General features: G+C 34.0%; 1 protein-coding gene across 6 annotated transcripts in view; it reads left to right on the plus strand.

The window, feature by feature from the left end:
• Positions 1-16917, plus strand: part of LRRN2 (leucine rich repeat neuronal 2) — a 149652-nt gene that overhangs the window by 45648 nt on the left and 87087 nt on the right. Inside the window, exon 4 of one of the 6 annotated variants that reach the window (XR_015748526.1) lies at positions 14894-15891. The exons of the other annotated variants lie outside the window; for them this stretch is intronic. The gene's annotated coding sequence lies outside the window, so the exon portion shown is untranslated. Of the gene's footprint in view, positions 1-14893; positions 15892-16917 lie in introns of those variants that run through there. 6 annotated transcript variants of the gene reach the window in all.

The raw sequence follows: 16917 nt of genomic DNA on the forward strand, positions 1-16917 counted from the left end.
AATTGTAAAGAAGTGTAATATTTAGGGGAGAATCGGAGAAGATACTTTGGAGCTTACAGGATGCAAATATAACACTCATCCATAATGCAGCAGCATCTGTAGTGGAAATCATATACAGGTGAAACTTGAAAAATTAGAATATCGTGCAAAAGTTCATTTATTTCAGTAATGCAACGTAAAAGGTGAACCTAATATATGAGATAGACTCATTACATTCAAAGCAAGACAGTTCAAGCTGTGATGTGTCATAATTGAGACGATTGTGGCTTACAGCTCATGAAAACCCCAAATCCACAATCTCAGAAAATTAGAATATTGTGAAAAGGTTCAATATTCTAGGCTCAAAGTGTCCCACTCTAATCAGCTAATTAAGCCATAACACCTGCAAAGGGTTCCTGAGCCTTTAAATGGTCTCTCAGTCTGGTTCAGTAGGAATCACAATCATGGGAAAGACTGCTGACCTAACAGTTGTGCAGCAAACCATCATTGACACCCTCCATAAGAAGGGAAAGCCTCAAAAGGTAATTGCAAAAGAAGTTGGATGTTCCCAAAGTGCTGTATCAAAGCACATTAATAGAAAGTTATGTGAAAGGGAAAAGTGTGGAAGAAAAAGGTGCACAAGCAACAGGGATGACCGCAGCCTGGAGAGGATTGTCAGGAAAAGGCCATTCAAAAGTGTTGGGGACTTTCACAAGGAGTGGATGGAGGCTGGAGTCAGTGCATCAAGAGCCACCACACACAGACGGATCCTGGACATGGGCTTCAAATGTCATATTCCTCTTGTCAAGCCACTCATGAACAACAAACAATGTCAGAAGCATCTAAAGAAAAACAGAACTAGTCTGTTGTTCAGTGGTCCAAAGTCCTCTTTTCTGATGAGAGTAACTTTTGCATCTCATTTGGAAACCAAGGACCCAGAGTCTGGAGGAAGAATGGAGAGGCACACACTGCAAGACGCTTGAAGTCCAGTGTGAAGTTTCCACAGTCTGTGTTGATTTGGGGAGCCATGTCATCTGCTGGTATTGGTCTACTGTGCTTCATTAAGTCAAGGGTCAATGCAGCCATCTACTAGGAGATTTTGGAGCACTTCATGCTTCCTTCTGCAGACAAGCTTTATGGGGATGCTGACTTCATTTTCCAGCAGGACTTGGCACCTGCCCACACTGCCAAAAGCACCAAAACCTGGTTCAATGATTGTGGGATTACTGTGCTTGATTGGCCAGCAAACTCGCCTGACCTGAACCCCATAGGGAATCTATGGGGCATTGTCAAGAGAAGATGAGGGACATGAGACCGAACAATGCAGAAGAGCTGAAGGCCACTATTGAAGCATCCTGATCTTCCATAACACCTCAGCAGTGCCACAGGCTGATAGTTTCCACACCACGCAGTAATTGCTGCAAAAGGGGCCCAAACCAAATACTGAGTTCATAAGCATGCTTATACTTTTCAGAGGTCTGATATTGTTCTATGTACAATCCTTGTTTTATTGATTGCATGTAATATTCTAATATTCTGAGATTGTGGATTTGGGGTTTTCATGAGCTGTAAGCCATCATCATCACAATTATGACAAATCACAGCTTGAACTATCTTGCTTTGCATGTAATGAGTCTATCTCATATATTAGTTTCACCTTTTAAGTTGCATTACTGAAATAAATGAACTTTTGCACAATATTCTAATTTTTCGAGTTTCACCTGTAGTTATCATCCCAGAAAAAGATGTGGTTGCTTTGAAGAGTTGCAGTGCCATTAGCCAAGAAAAGCCTCAGATTGCACATTTTCCTGGTACATCCCATCCCATCTGTTTAGAATAATATCATGAGAATATAAAAAGATGCTGAGAGATTAAGAAGGGCCAAAATGTTGCAGTACCCCATCCCAGCTCTTCTAGAGCTTATCTATACTTTTAATGTCTCCATTTTATTCTGAACTTAAAATCCAACTAAAAGGAACCAGATAATCCATTTCTTCCATGAATCTCTGAAGCCTATAACCTGACTACTACTTAACATGCCGGTGGCAGATCCAGTAATTCTGAGCAATTTTCATGCAGACTGCAACTTTCTATGTGAAAATTTATTTCTTGTAGTTCTGGTTTTTTTTGGGGGAGGGTGGTGTTTTTGACTAATTATAGAACAGATCTATTTTTGTTGAGCATTATCCATCTATTTCCATAGAAGCAAATTTAAATATGAGGTGGGAAGTCAATAGAAAGAACCAATGGTAAATTCAGAAAACCTTTCTGACCCAGAATTTAGTCTGAAAATACTGAACTAATTAATGTATCTGAGGTTGACCAGGTATTTTTTAACAGTAAATCAGGAATCGAATTTTTATATTTAGAAGTCCAGAAGTTCTGTAAATGAGCCATTTTGTGTATCTGTTCTAGATTATTTGGGATAGCAGTATTCATCATTATGAAGTAATAAATTGTTTATAAGGTAGTTCTGTTGTAGTATTTTATCATTACCTCAATTAGCAATATGAACAGTATTGTAGATACTTGTTTTTAAAATTAATAATTTATTTGATAAAATTAACCTGTATCTACTATCTATTTAAAAGTTATATGCACAACTTAAAATCACATTATATCATAAAATAACTATATGAATATTAACCTTCATTCAGTCTAAAAAAATGAGGGATGGAATGAAATCCACCTAATAAAAGTAAAATAAAAAAGTATCTAACTAAAAATAAGTGGATTTATTTATTTAGCATTCTATATCCCCAAATAAATTTATTTCTTATACTACTAAATGCACATATGAAAATGCAGACATATATGCATACTTATCCATCATATATTCTTTTTATAATAAGCAGTGATGCAGAGTACAATAAAGATTTTTTTAAAAGCTTATATCAAAGAAATGAAAAGATCTGAGATAAGAAAAGGAATAGAAAGCATAGCTAAAGTAGTTTGCATTGATATTGTTCACTATAATTTACCATATCTTTCTATATTTACAATCCATTCTTGCTTCTACCATATACATGTCTTGATTCCTAGGCTATCCTTTGTTCTTTAATCTTCTCATTCTTTTCTTTTTGAGAATATCTTTAATCCTATCCAATCATGACTTTCTTGATCTTCACCTTTCTCTCTGCCTTCATTTTTCTTTCATATGATAATTTGGTTTGATTCATTCTCTCTTTATGACCAAACTACCTCAACATAGTTTCTGTGCTAGTCATTTTTGTATTCAATCCTCATTCATTCAACACCCATTCATTCCTGACCTTATCTCTTCTTTTATTACACACACATTTTTACCCCATTCCCACTGCATTCAATTTACTTTTATGTTTCACCTGACATAGCCATCTTTCACTTCCCACATAATAAATTGGGCAGAAGCAATAAACATAACCATTTCCTCTTCTTTTGGCAAACAACCATTCCTCACAGCAGACCACATTATTTCTCTACCAACATTTGTGTGTCTTAATTTCTCCACCTATTTCTCTATCTTTAGTGAACATTTTAAGTTGAATAAATTTTGTTCGTCATTTTGTTATTTATGAATAAGTTGCAATTCTTCACTCCACTTTCTCTGTCAAACTCCACTACCTTGATCTGTTTAGAAATAGATCAAGTAATCAATCGAATCTTTGCTGCATATACTTTATGCTCTTAGCCAATCTTATGGCATTGACAAAAGTGTATGTACATTTCTGCCCCTAAGCAATATACCTCTGATATCACTGAAAGCATTATTTACATAGCCATAAATACTTTAAACAACCAAAGAGAGATCACATATCTTTCTCTTACTCCCTGATCATCCTTTTAAAATTATATTAATATCTTTGCCATGTCTATGTATGACTAGATTTAGGTTAAACCCTATCTTTGAAAGAATTTTTTCCCCTCAGTGAACTCTCATTACTCATATTCACTTTTAGTTCTGAAAAGATCAGCATTTTCTATGTACTTTCTTGTCTTGTTCCACACTACAATTAATATCAATTAACTGTTTCTTTTTCTCTACTGGATTGGATTTTCATGTTATTGCCCTTTTGTTTCCTAAACCCATATGTGGTTTTCACATTGTTATATACTTCACAACTATCAGCAACATAAGAATTCCTAATTTCAAATGTACACATTATATCAATGCATATGCTCTGATTTTCATTTTAGTTTTTTATTCCCAATTAAATCTAGTTCTTCACTTTCCTTGCATGTATTCATCAATTCAATGTCCTAAGGTCAGGCCATCCTCATTTATTCAATATTCTTTTCCTATCTCTTAGCTTTACATGCACACAAAATTATTTTTGTCCTTTCACATGATTTATCCATTCATACTTTTTATTATTGACACCTTTTACATTATAAATCATAATCTTCCATACACCATGGTTATTACCAGATAATCATTAATATTAACCTCCACAGATGTGGTCTAGAAAAATTTTCACATGATGCTTAGATAGAAAAGATAGACACATTCACCTGAAATGATTAACATTATAGTCTCAGTAGAAGAGATAGAATTGTGGTTTGTTTTTTGCACTGCCTGATTTTGTTTGTGTGTGAAGAGGTTACTGGCCTGTGTTAACATTTATGGAGCTTCAGGAGTTTCCTTCCAATGTAATAAAAAAGATATATTTCTTTCCTTGCAGACTCTTGTTATGAATTTTAATTCATTTTATGTTGTACCAGCTTATAAAGTGTGGATCACAGTCACAGACTCTTACCTCAGAGAAGTTTAATTTTCTCAGCAGGATTCAAAACCAATCTACCTAGGATTGCGAACAATTAATTTTCCAAATCCACAGAATGGTCAGCTTCTGAGGGAAACAATTAGCCAGTCAAAAATTGTAATTGTCATCTCACTTCTGATTTTAATTTGGATTAATAAACACTAAATTGTTCCTTCCCCCTCCCTTTACTCCCTTTCTCCTAGGTTTATCTGTTTTATGTAACAAGATTCTGCCTTTAGAAACCTACCTGGTATGATCTCCTTTCACCAGAAAACTCTGGGCAAAGCCTGGCTGGGGAGAATTGCCATTAATTCCTATTGTAGCTTGCTTGTTTTCAGATATCATTTCCAATAAAAGTTTTATTTAAGGGAATTGACTGCTGGTGTCGGTGTACTCCATTTTGTCACAGTTTGTTAAGCTTGCCTGCTCATACATTCATTTGGCGGGAGGAAATATTGTCACTTAATCTTCATCTCCATAATATGATGATTTCCCAAGATTCTGCAAACTTGGCAATACTGCAATATTTACTGTCATGCTTATACATTATACTGTATTTTCTAAGTACAATCTGCTAATAAACAATAAAGAGAGAGAGGGGGGGAGGGAGGGAGTGCTACCCAATGAAAAATAAAATAAAACATACCAAATCAAACTACATTAGCAACAAAAGCCCACAGCAAGTGGATATACTGAATTTTTAATTTTTTAAATTCTGTGTAGCTACTTTTCAGTATGAAAGTCTCCCAGGACATTTTATATAACAATTAAACAGGATTGTCCCTCCCCTCTGAAAAGAAAGCAAAGATAGTACTAATAATAAAAGGCATCTTGGGTGCAATTCTAAAACATCTGGAGCACCATTGGAAAACCATCAGCATTGACAAAACCATCACCAATCAATTGCAAAAGACAAAGTTATTTGCAACAGCTTATATCACGGAATGATACCTTTAAGACCATTGAACAACAACATCTGCCATGTCCTTGGGAAGGAATTGATAGCTGGATAAAATGCTAATCCAATCTAAACATCTGGTTAATTGTATAACCAAGTATAATAATAAAAGAAAGCTGAAGAATTGGTGGACCACTTAGTGACCTGCTGCAAGAAGATTGCAGACTGAATACCAAACAATAGCATGACAAAGTAGCAGCAGTGGCGCAATGGAATTTCTATATCACCCATCTCACCTAAGTGATTTTGAGAAATCTACATACATTGTATTTGTATTTAATATTTCATTTATATTTAACTCATGATATTGAATCAGGCCAATGAATTCTGACCAGCATGTAATTTCTACATGGGATAAGATGAAGCATTCAGCATATTCATCAGAAAAAGAATTTAATGTAATTCAGTGTGGTTCACTTCTTAGTGTTTATGTTTAAGATGTTCTGCAGCTGTAATCCTAGACACATATTTTTAGAAAGGAAGACAATTTATCTAATTGAAGTAAAGAGAGTTTTGGGCTAATGATATTCATACATGCAACAAGATCCAAAAGCCAACGCTTAAAGAAAAATGGGAATATAAAGCAAAGAAGTGGTGAGAGTTACAAGTAACTCTTTCTAAAACAATCTTTTTTCTCAATAAGTGCATTTTTCCCTCTGCAGGGAACCTATATACCATTGCGCTACTATCTTGAGCTTGTTTCATTTTGTATTATTTTGTATTATATTTCTTTGAAAATACTTTTGATATTTTGAAGCATTTCCAGGAGGAAAAAAGCAGAATAATTTACAGTACTTCCTCCTGATCCATCTGAGGTCATTCTGTATCCTATCCTGTTTTGGTTGGATACTGTTTGATACAGCAGGTGATTAATAATTAGGATCAGCTTGCAAGTCTGATTGCTTTATCTATATTAATAACTACGATGATATATTTTCATGGATCTCTTAAAATAAATCTGTTCAGGAATATTGATATTGTGTCAATTGTATATAAATTTGACAAATAGGATTCAAACATTGCTCTGCATCGTAGTGTATCTCACTTGACTGGCCTTGAACTTAGCTGTAGTGATTTATTCAATATATTATTAAACCATAGCTTGCCATGTTTGGTGAACCTAGCCAATGACAATATCAGATTAGATTGGGAGGCATTGTTTCTGTCATAACTCTGCTATCTTATAAATAGAAGTGAAATTAATCCCCATCCTCTTTCCAAACCTTCAACAAATAGTGCTCATGTAAACAATTAGTAGTACAATAGTGCTGTAAAAATGCATGTTTTCCCCACCTTAGGAAAAAAAATAGTGAGTACCACAGTGTATCAGAGCAGATACCAAAATTTGAGTATTTTTCTTAGAAGATGGGACAAGTCACTATTTCTTTGCTGCATAATAGTATTGCATTAAGAGGAGAGCCCAATCTTAAAATACAGCATCAGATGGAATATGAATAGGATGAGCACATGGTAGACCCCCAGCTACCAATAGTTCATCATCACAATGGTCCTATAGTTGGGCTTATTTTAGTCACTCTGCCAGTTACACTGTGATTACAAATGTTTCGTGTTAATTGGATGTTATTTCTCTCCCTTGTGTCCATTGAAATATGCTTCTCTATTTCAGCCAAATGAGAAAGTTATCTCTTTAGTTCAAGTTATTAGGCTTTCAGACTCTGCAAGTCCCAAGTGCAGTAGCCAAATATTTCTCATCATTTTTATTTTATTTTACTTTTAAAAAGGGTTAATTGATTGCCAATTAATTCAAATTAGTTCATATTTAAGTAAAGACAGACATGCCAGCTGAGAAGAGAATTAGGAGAGTTTCTATTTCTGTAAGAACTAGAGAATGATTGCTGCCTCTATGAGTTCATACTTTATGAAGTTTGCCCTATAAAACAAAGCCTTCTGAGGCATTGGAATTTATGCCATTATAACTTATCTCAGTTTAAATACCCCAAAGATTTGTTCTGGTTAATAGAAGTTTAGATAAATCACATATTTGTTTTGTTTCTTGTTGTTAGATAAACAGACATAAGTGCCATTTCACCTGAACACAAATATGGTGGGTGAGTGGCTAACATGAATGGCTGACAGACTTTATTAATTCTGCTCCTATACTTAATCGATTGCCCATGTGAGCATCTAATGAGGAAACCATTTGGTGCAGTACCTGGAATTTTAGAATTTAGCCTGAGTTAACCTAATTCTTCTCTCAGCCATAAAGTTCACTGGATGTTCTTGGGCTGACCACCATCTCTCAGCCTAAAGCCTTCAAGTTTGGACAAACTTTCTACAGATTGTCATGTGAAAAGAGAAGAACCACATCTGCTCCCTAAAGTGTATGCATCTGTATGTTTTGAGAAAGAGAAGGAAACTATGATAGGTTCACACATTGCATAAAGCCACAGTGTGGCTTATTTGGCTATGATTTAGCATGTGGTATAAACTAGCAATTATAGTTTAATGATATGTTGGAACCTATTTGATTAAGAATTAGTACAAACAAACAAATTGGTATATCACAGTGACTATATTTGCATTATATACTGATCTATAGTGCACTTAACCATGGGTCGTTATTTTTCAGGGATTTTCACAGTATATGAACCACAAATTGACCACAACCAAGGTTAGCCAGGTTATTTTGTATTTATATGAACATAGTCACTATGTGAATTCAATCTGTATATAAAAATGCTATTCAAGATTTAGGAACACAGCCAATAACAGAGGCTGTGATCCTGCAATGAAGAATTTCACAAGAATTACTAGTTTGCATTCAGTAAGTCAATAATCTATATTTAAAACTCCTGAGACTGCAGGAGGCAATACAAAGATTGTTTCAAATTTACTCACATGTTTTCTCTGGCTTGGGCTTGCCCACTCCACAACTACTATATTGAACAAGATATCTGGTATACTGGACAAGTAAGTATAGAAAATGATTGATGAATAAAAAAATAGAGATAGAGAATAGTTAGCATTGCCCTTTCTTTCACTACAGTTAAAAATGGAAAAGTATAATATGGATATCAAGTCTTCAAACTGTGCATAGTATTGTATTATTAGTTGGGGGAGAAATGCAGATGACACAAAGATCCTCTAAGATTTGTAAGGACTGAATGAACTCAATTCTACTGTATTCATTTAATCACATAGCATTCATAGTGGATTGAAAATGAATAGGTCATTTGTTCCTACCTTCCAGATAATTAGGGTGGTACCTACTGCACTACTAGTATAGATATGTCAAAAAGAATATCAAGGGACCAGTTGCAAATTTTACAGTGGAATAAATCTTAAAGGAGCTGAACCATACTCAGCTGAAGTTATTATATGTGACAGAATGGAAGGATTTTCCTCCATGGAACTGAAAAAAGTTTAGAGCTCTGAATATTGCTAGCAAAGATGTAGTTAACTATTTCATTTCTTTGAGATAAATCTTCTCTGATTGAAGGTTTTTTTTACAGTAAATCCAACTACAATTTTCATAATAAAAGCCGGATTTACAGAAGCCACGGAACAGTTTTATTAATGTCCCCAGAAAAATAACACTATCCTAATTTATTTCCTGCAACAAAATTGCAAAGATAATGAAAATATTTTTTCAAGACTACTTACAATGGGAAAACTATTTCCAGCTCATTGTTCTGTTTTCTTATCATTGTACAACATGGTGTTGATATTATTTTGTAATTTAACTTCAGCAGTGTCTATTCAATTTTCTTTTAGTTTGATACTTTGCTTGAAAGTTTTAGGACAACTGCTTTACTTCATTGCTGACATTGAAGTGTGATTGTTTCCCACCACCACTGATCAGTCAAAATTTATTATTTAACAGCTAGCTGGTCATCAGTTTTTTATTTCATCACAACTAACCAAACATTTATGTAGAGTTCTGGGATTTAATCATTTCTGACCTGCTCTGACAGAACCAAGAAACAACATTCTCAAAAAGCTCATATTATTTAAAACTCAGTTAACCACTAAAAGAAAACATGAATCATTTTCTGGTATCTAATGGCCATCTGGAATTTTGCAGGTAAGATATCATAGCTTATTGATTTAATTTCCCCCCTTGGTGAAAACTTTTTAAGAAAAAAAGTCATAAAATATAACAATTTAGTCTGATTTTCTGAAACACAAATATAGAATTGAAGTGAGCAGGGTAATTTAAAATATTATGTGTTAATGAAGTTCTAGTTTCTCAGGTCAGAGTCACAGGGTTACATGATCAGAAAATTTTGGGGGGGAGTCAGGGGGTACTGCAGCACTGCCAAGTTGCAGCAGGCCAATTGCAAATCATTCAATCACTTACTCACTTGAGCTTTTGCTCCATGAAGGATTGAATTGTCAATTATATGGAAGGTTGATCCATTTTCTAGCATCAGCTAGCGTTGGCAGTTGCCACTGATGTGGAAGTTTTGTGGTATGGACATGTCTTCAACAAATATCAGTCTCAACCCAAGGCAAGAAGGATGTAGGCAGGAACCTTTATTCATTGAGTAAGCCTTGGCATAACTAATCATTTCCCAGTTAAAGCATTTGGCTTTAATTTACATAATTTCATCAAGTTTCATTCATTTTACAATCTCCAGAACCATCTGCAAGAAAAACAACACTGACTATAAAGGAAGAGATATACTATATACAGCATTCTTCCACCCCCAAATCAGCTGTATACTTGACTTCCTTGGGTTCAATTAGAGGTAGTGTTGCAATTCCTCAATATTAGCTAAATCAAAACTACACTGTCTTCTCCCAAGTGGAAAGGATTTAGAGATTATGACTGAGAAGCCAAACTCTTTCTCTAGGCATGTACTGCCATTTAAATAATGGATGATAGGGCTACCATGACTCACACAGATATTTCAGAAAACTAATTTTCCAGATACTATTATCAACCATCATAATCATAGCAGTTTAAGATGCAGCAAACCAACCTTCACTTTATTTGATTTTATGTACTGAATATTAACTGCATCATATCTCTTTTATTTAGTCCTGTAATAGCAGTAAGAGATGTGGACAAAAAACCAGTATTAATTACTCATAGAACATTCGGGAGCAAATAGTCAAAGAATGGTTAGTGAATTGGTGGAAGGATTTAAATTGTTAAAATGCTGCCTTACTCCGAACTAGGAACTAAAGGGAGGTAAGGAAATTGCACAGAAGTAAAGTACTTTACTGCTGAAATCATTACACACAAATTGCCCTTGACAAAGTTGGTTTGCTTATCTATTACTGTATTCAAAAGAGCTATAGTTTTGACTTGGATTTTTTAAAAGCATATTTGATAAACTGAAAGAAGCAGCATTGTCAGTACTAGTTAAGGGCAGTCATTGTCCCTGTCTAATTCAGCTGTTTTTGGTCTCCCATGTTTAACATTAAGGGTCTACAGGCATTGGTACAACCAATTTGCTATTGTATCTTTGTTTGCCAATTCTATAGTAGATTTTCATTCTGACTACCAATGCATGAAATTTATCTTTATATTTTCAGTTGTTTTGTTTTTTACAGACACATATACAGTATAAAGATACTTTGTATATGTTTGGATTATGTTTTTATATAGTGATGAAGGTTCATCTAAAAGTCCTTTCTTTTTTTGTGTCATATAAATTAAAATAACTGTTTAGTGTTCATTCTCAATGAATATTGTTGTTTTTCTTTGGGAGGACAATCTGTTATCAGTTCCCACAAATAATGTCCTTATAATTCAGTTCCTTCCATCACCCACGTCTCCTGTAATGATTACTAGTTCTCATTATTTTGTCCGGAGTTATAGGATTTGGGAAATTTTTCATTAAAAATAATGTGTTGCAGATACTGTTGTAGTGAAAATGTAAAACATGTCATTAATAAAATACACATGCTTATGGATTCTAGATAAAGTGTCCATTGCAAATATTTTCAATGAGAATTATATTTGTGATAGAATCACATTTTTAAACAAGATTGACAGTTATTAATAGAATGTATTAGCTAAGGCCAGTCTTACTCATCTATCTCTTAACTGGCTTGGGGGAGGGGTGTCATGCTCCTGTTAGAATCTGACTCCTAGGGAGAGGAAGAATAGCCAACAGGGAGTGGGAATGTGGCTCCAGAGGTTGTGGAGGAAACTGGGGAAGGGCATGGGCTGGCTGGGCATTCAGAGGAATACCCAGGCCCATCCCCTCTTCACAGGAGGGCACGCAGGAAGGAGCAGATAAGGGAGAAATGTGAATGGTGTGGTCTATGGGGGAGGAAAGGGCCTTGATCCCCTTCATGGGCTGCAGCTCTGTTTAAAAGGACAAACTGCTCATGGACCAGTGGAAAAATAAAATATTTTCAAAGTGTGAAAATATTTATAGTCTGTCAGTTCTTATCTGAGTTCTGGCATCCTTCCCAGTGTGTGTGTTTCAATATCTATGGATGTCTTCAAGCCATTATTCTGCCTTGTCTCATTAATTCTTCAATGTGGTTTGTGTTGTTTTTTTCTATTTATAATTTATGTGTATTTTGAGTTTGAATGGAAGTTCTTCCTTTTCGCAATTGTTTGTGGGGGAGGTTTTTTTTTCCAGTCAATGATAATTGGACCTTTAAAGCCAAGTTGAAGGAATTAAAGGGACTTCATCTGTTTTTGTGACTTTGTTGTTTTTTTATCCCACCCTGGGTCATCACAAGGGAGCTGGGAATTTGGTGGATTCATTGAGCAAGGGGTGAGACTCCGAGTCTTAAATGACTTTCCAATTTAATTAATTCTACTCTGTCCAGTTCTGAGTGGTGTGCATTAAAGGGAGATGTAGAAGCTGGGACCAGTTCAGAGGAGAACTACCAAACTACTGGAGGGTTTGTAAATTAAATCTTTTGACAAAGAGCTAAAAAAGTTGGATGTGTTTAGCTTCCAGGGAGAACTGGAGTAAAATCTGATAGCAGTCACACAATTATCTAAAATACTGTCATGTACAAGTAGGGGCAATCCTATCCTCTGTTGAACCTGAAAGCAGGTGATGAATAGATGAATAAAATTACATATAATATTTTACACTGACAGATTATTTTGGCTTTTGTTCCAAAGAATCTGATGTCCCAAATTTGAACTATATGAAGTCATCAACAGAAGAAAGCAAGAAAATAGTGATATTGGTGATTTATCTACCTTTCTTTTGAGGCTTTTCAATTCAAACATTAAATGTAGTGTGCTAAGGTTGATGTACATATCTATATCTGGTTACTTAAATCAATTAACTACACTATGCTGTATATTTCTACTCCTATGCGAGTCCTATTGAATTCCAAGACTATAATATAGTAAGTTGCAGACCCATTTCCTCCTTCACCATTTTAATGTGTTTTGAATTACCATTATTATTTATTTTTACCAAAGTACTTGGTACATACAGTCCATTAACCACAAATAAAATTGTGTATCTTACTTTGATTTTAAATGGAACTCTTCCTTAAAATGATATGTGTTGTTGATGACCTTGTTGTTAAATAACTGATTCTGTCAATACATTAAGAGTGAATTTTTATTATGTTTCAATATTTATTTAAGCAAGAAAAATAAATATGTTTAAATTAAGGTATTGGTGAACCAAGAAATTTTATTTTAGTATCAATTTTTACTGAATTTTTGATTTACATATTATCAAGTCCAATCACCCTTTTAAGATACTAAAATATTTTTATATACTCCACCCATACTAGTGGAAACTATTTAATTTTTTGTTAGGGCCTTGAATGCTTAGTAGAATAAAGAGGATCTAAATTGAATAAATAAATAATAAGGTGCATAAGTCTGTATTAAAATATTAGAATAGGAAAAAGCTATTTTTAATACTGTACTTTCTCCCCCTAATAGTAGCATTCCAAAAACTTTCTAAATCTTCTAAAACCAAAGCAGCTATTAAAAAACTACTGTAGTCCATTTATTGAATTCTACCCAATTTAGATAAGGTTTCCTTTACTGTTCCATGATTGAAGTAATTAAAATTTGTTGCTATGATTTATGTTAATATATTGTACATTGCTAATTAAGTTTAAAATAGATTGATTAAAAAATTAATGTAGGATTTGCAGTCATGATTAGTCATCCTAGATTATTGTTATCATGCTGAAGATATTTTCACGTCTTACTAAGGGTTGTAAAATCTAATCCTCTATAAAATGAAAAACCAGCAATGCGATATTTTGATACTGTATAGAAAGATGAGCAACGTAAGTTACTGTGGCATCAGAACTAATTTTATTGTTGCCCTATAACAGCTCTAATATAAATATATGAAAAAGTAGCTATTATTTCAGTGTTCAATAATAAAAGTAAATAAACAAGAATCAGGGTGACATAAGAAACCAGAACTCTTTAGTTTGACAAATTGCTGGGGATAGTGTTCTGTAGTTAACGCACCACAGTCAGTTGATCCTATGCCAAGTATCCTAGTAACTGATCTTACATTTCTAGATCTTTATTGGATGTATATGCTTTATTCATATTTATATAAGTTGCCATGAGAACAATTCATTATTTGAGCATTCAAAGCATTTGCTAATAATACTACCCTACTTTGACTCAACAACAATACCAGCATTTTCATGGAATCAAATGTGGAACAACTTGATGTACCATTCACTAAAATTGTAAGTGGGTATTTTATTGTAATTTGGAAATGTGTTTGGTTCAAGATTCTCAGACTCATGAAATATGAGTCTTTATTTTGATTCTACAATAAAATTAAGATAATTCTTCAATTGCCTTAATCAGAATTACATTCATTAAATATCCTTATCAGAAAAAGTAAAAAAAATATTCTTTCTACGTATGTATATGTGGGCATATTACACAAACATGCAAGAGACTAAAGGCAATTTTCAGCATTACTTTCTGAATTTCTTACAAATAATGTTCTTATATTAATTTCATTGGCTCTCAGTACACAGTTTAAGGTTCTGCTGCTTGGTCCAAATTTTAGTTTACCAGAATTTATTTTTTATGATCTGTGATCTTTATACCTCCTGATTTTGTGTCCAAACCAGTATGTCCTGATGCAATAAAATCTGCAATTTTAAAATTCTTAATATGATTTTCAACAAAAAATGGCAAGAGAAAGATGTATAATAAAAAGATATATATCTCTTGCAAAACGTACCTGGAAAAGAGGTACAAAATAGTGACTGTTTTAAAAAGATGTAAATTTTAGTCTTATTTCTCTTTTGTTTCCTTTGACAGAATCACAATCAGATGAAGAAATAGGCATTGGACTATTCGATTCTGGGGCAATTGAATAGTTTCCAGGGGTAAATCTTCAATGCTGGGAGGACAGGAGTTCATGATGTTCTGGAATTGGCATTTGATCTGAGAAGTTAAAGAACTTTTGTGTAGAAATTCTGCTTTTATGAATGAAATTCTTTTTCCTAAGCTCTCTTAGAATTTATTCCATTTTTACTATCATCTTTTAATATACTGCCATGTGTGACTCAGCATTCAGGAACAGTCCATATGACAGGAATTTGATCATTGAAATGTGTTTGTTTCCATAGAAACATACAGAAGGTAGTCTGAAGAGAATGAAACATCAACTTTATCAAAAAAATTGTCTTGGAATTATTATGAAGCACTAAATTGCTTAAAAAGAGCATCATTAAGCTGGATTTCTTGGGGGGGGGGGAATGTGCTAGAAAACTTCAAGCAAACAAGGGACTTTCCTTCAGAGTTTATGTGGGTGGAATCAATTTAGTAAGGGAAATCTTCACATATTATGTTGTGGGAGGTAAAAAAAGAAAATATTGTAAACAAAAAGCTACGTTTAAAAGAATTCCAAATAATAATATTCTCAAATGGAGGCTAATCTAGAAAATACCATAAACACATGACTGCATAACGTGTCAATTAAATGTTAAATTTCTCTTTCTCCTTGGGGACAACTTTTCCCAGTACACTGCATTTTCTAGATGTATTGGGATATTATCCCCAACATGACAACACTATTCCATAAAGATTTGAAATGATGGAGTTACTTCACCATCATGCAGTATCTGGAGGGGACAGTGTTGCAGAAGAACTCTGTTTCACAGTGTTCTACATTTTTTAACCTTGACTATTAATATAGTTGCTACCCCAAATGTCAAGACTATTACTGAGAGAAGTTCCTTTAGAGATTATGGAGAAAAAAGGATAGCTAGATACAGTACTATAATTTTTAGTGACATTTGGGGTAGCAACTATATTAGTCCACTAGACAAAGAAAATGACATGTTTCCATAAATTAATAAAATTTTAATAATAAGTCATACTGAGCTACCACTAAATGTTATGGTGGTTGGTGGGTCATGTTTATTGGGGAAGGTCTTTCATCCAAATAAGGAAGACTTCTACTTTATAGCTCTGCAAATTCTTTTCATACAATTGCAGGTAAAACTACAGTCTGACATTTAGGATAGCTTCCAAGTAGCATGTAAATGTGTAGATAACAGACTAAGGTATTTAACATTCTTATCTTATTAGAAGAAAAAGTAATAAAGATTTTGGAGTAAACCTGACCTGGACCAAAGCAATACTTAATAGAAGAAGTGGACTCTGCAGATATTTTTGCAGTGGACTATATTTTTCTTTTGGTTCTTGCAAGCTAATTAGTCAAGAGGGTAGAGTTCCATCTTTTACTGTAGTATTCACCAATATATGCAACACACTGTATTTTGATTAATAAACATGGTATTTTTATTGCCTTAACAACTGAATGCTCAGGAGGTCATGAGACAATGAGAAATGATAGAGAGAGAGCGCCACATTGGAAAGATTGACCGGGCAACCATTTTGCTGTGTTATGTTCTTAATGCAAATACACAGTATTAATGGCATCAGCTATATGGAAGTGTTTCTGATATTTCAAAAGACAATTAATTAAAATAAGCAACCTGCTGCAATAAGATCACAAGACTGATTATATATAATGACATGACAAAGTAGCAACAATAGTGCATTGAAATGTCTACAAGAAATGCCATTTGCTTGCAAGCAATGACTTCTGGGACCAGATAGACAAAATCATAGAAAATGAAGAAGCTCTGGGACTTTAGAATTCAAACAGACAAGTATTTGCCACACAACACCTTAGACTTAACAACTGTTGATAAGGGAAAAAAAAGTCTGAATAGTGAATGTGGCACTATCTGGAGACAACAGAAGAGAAGAGAACTGGACAAATCACAAAATGCAAATGCAAATAGAAGTAGAATGACTGTGGCAAAATAAAA

Source organism: Notechis scutatus, chromosome 3, assembly GCF_049901735.1.
Source record: "Notechis scutatus isolate UNSWTSFEM ecotype Mainland chromosome 3, rNotScu1.2, whole genome shotgun sequence".
NCBI lineage: Eukaryota > Metazoa > Chordata > Lepidosauria > Squamata > Elapidae > Notechis > Notechis scutatus.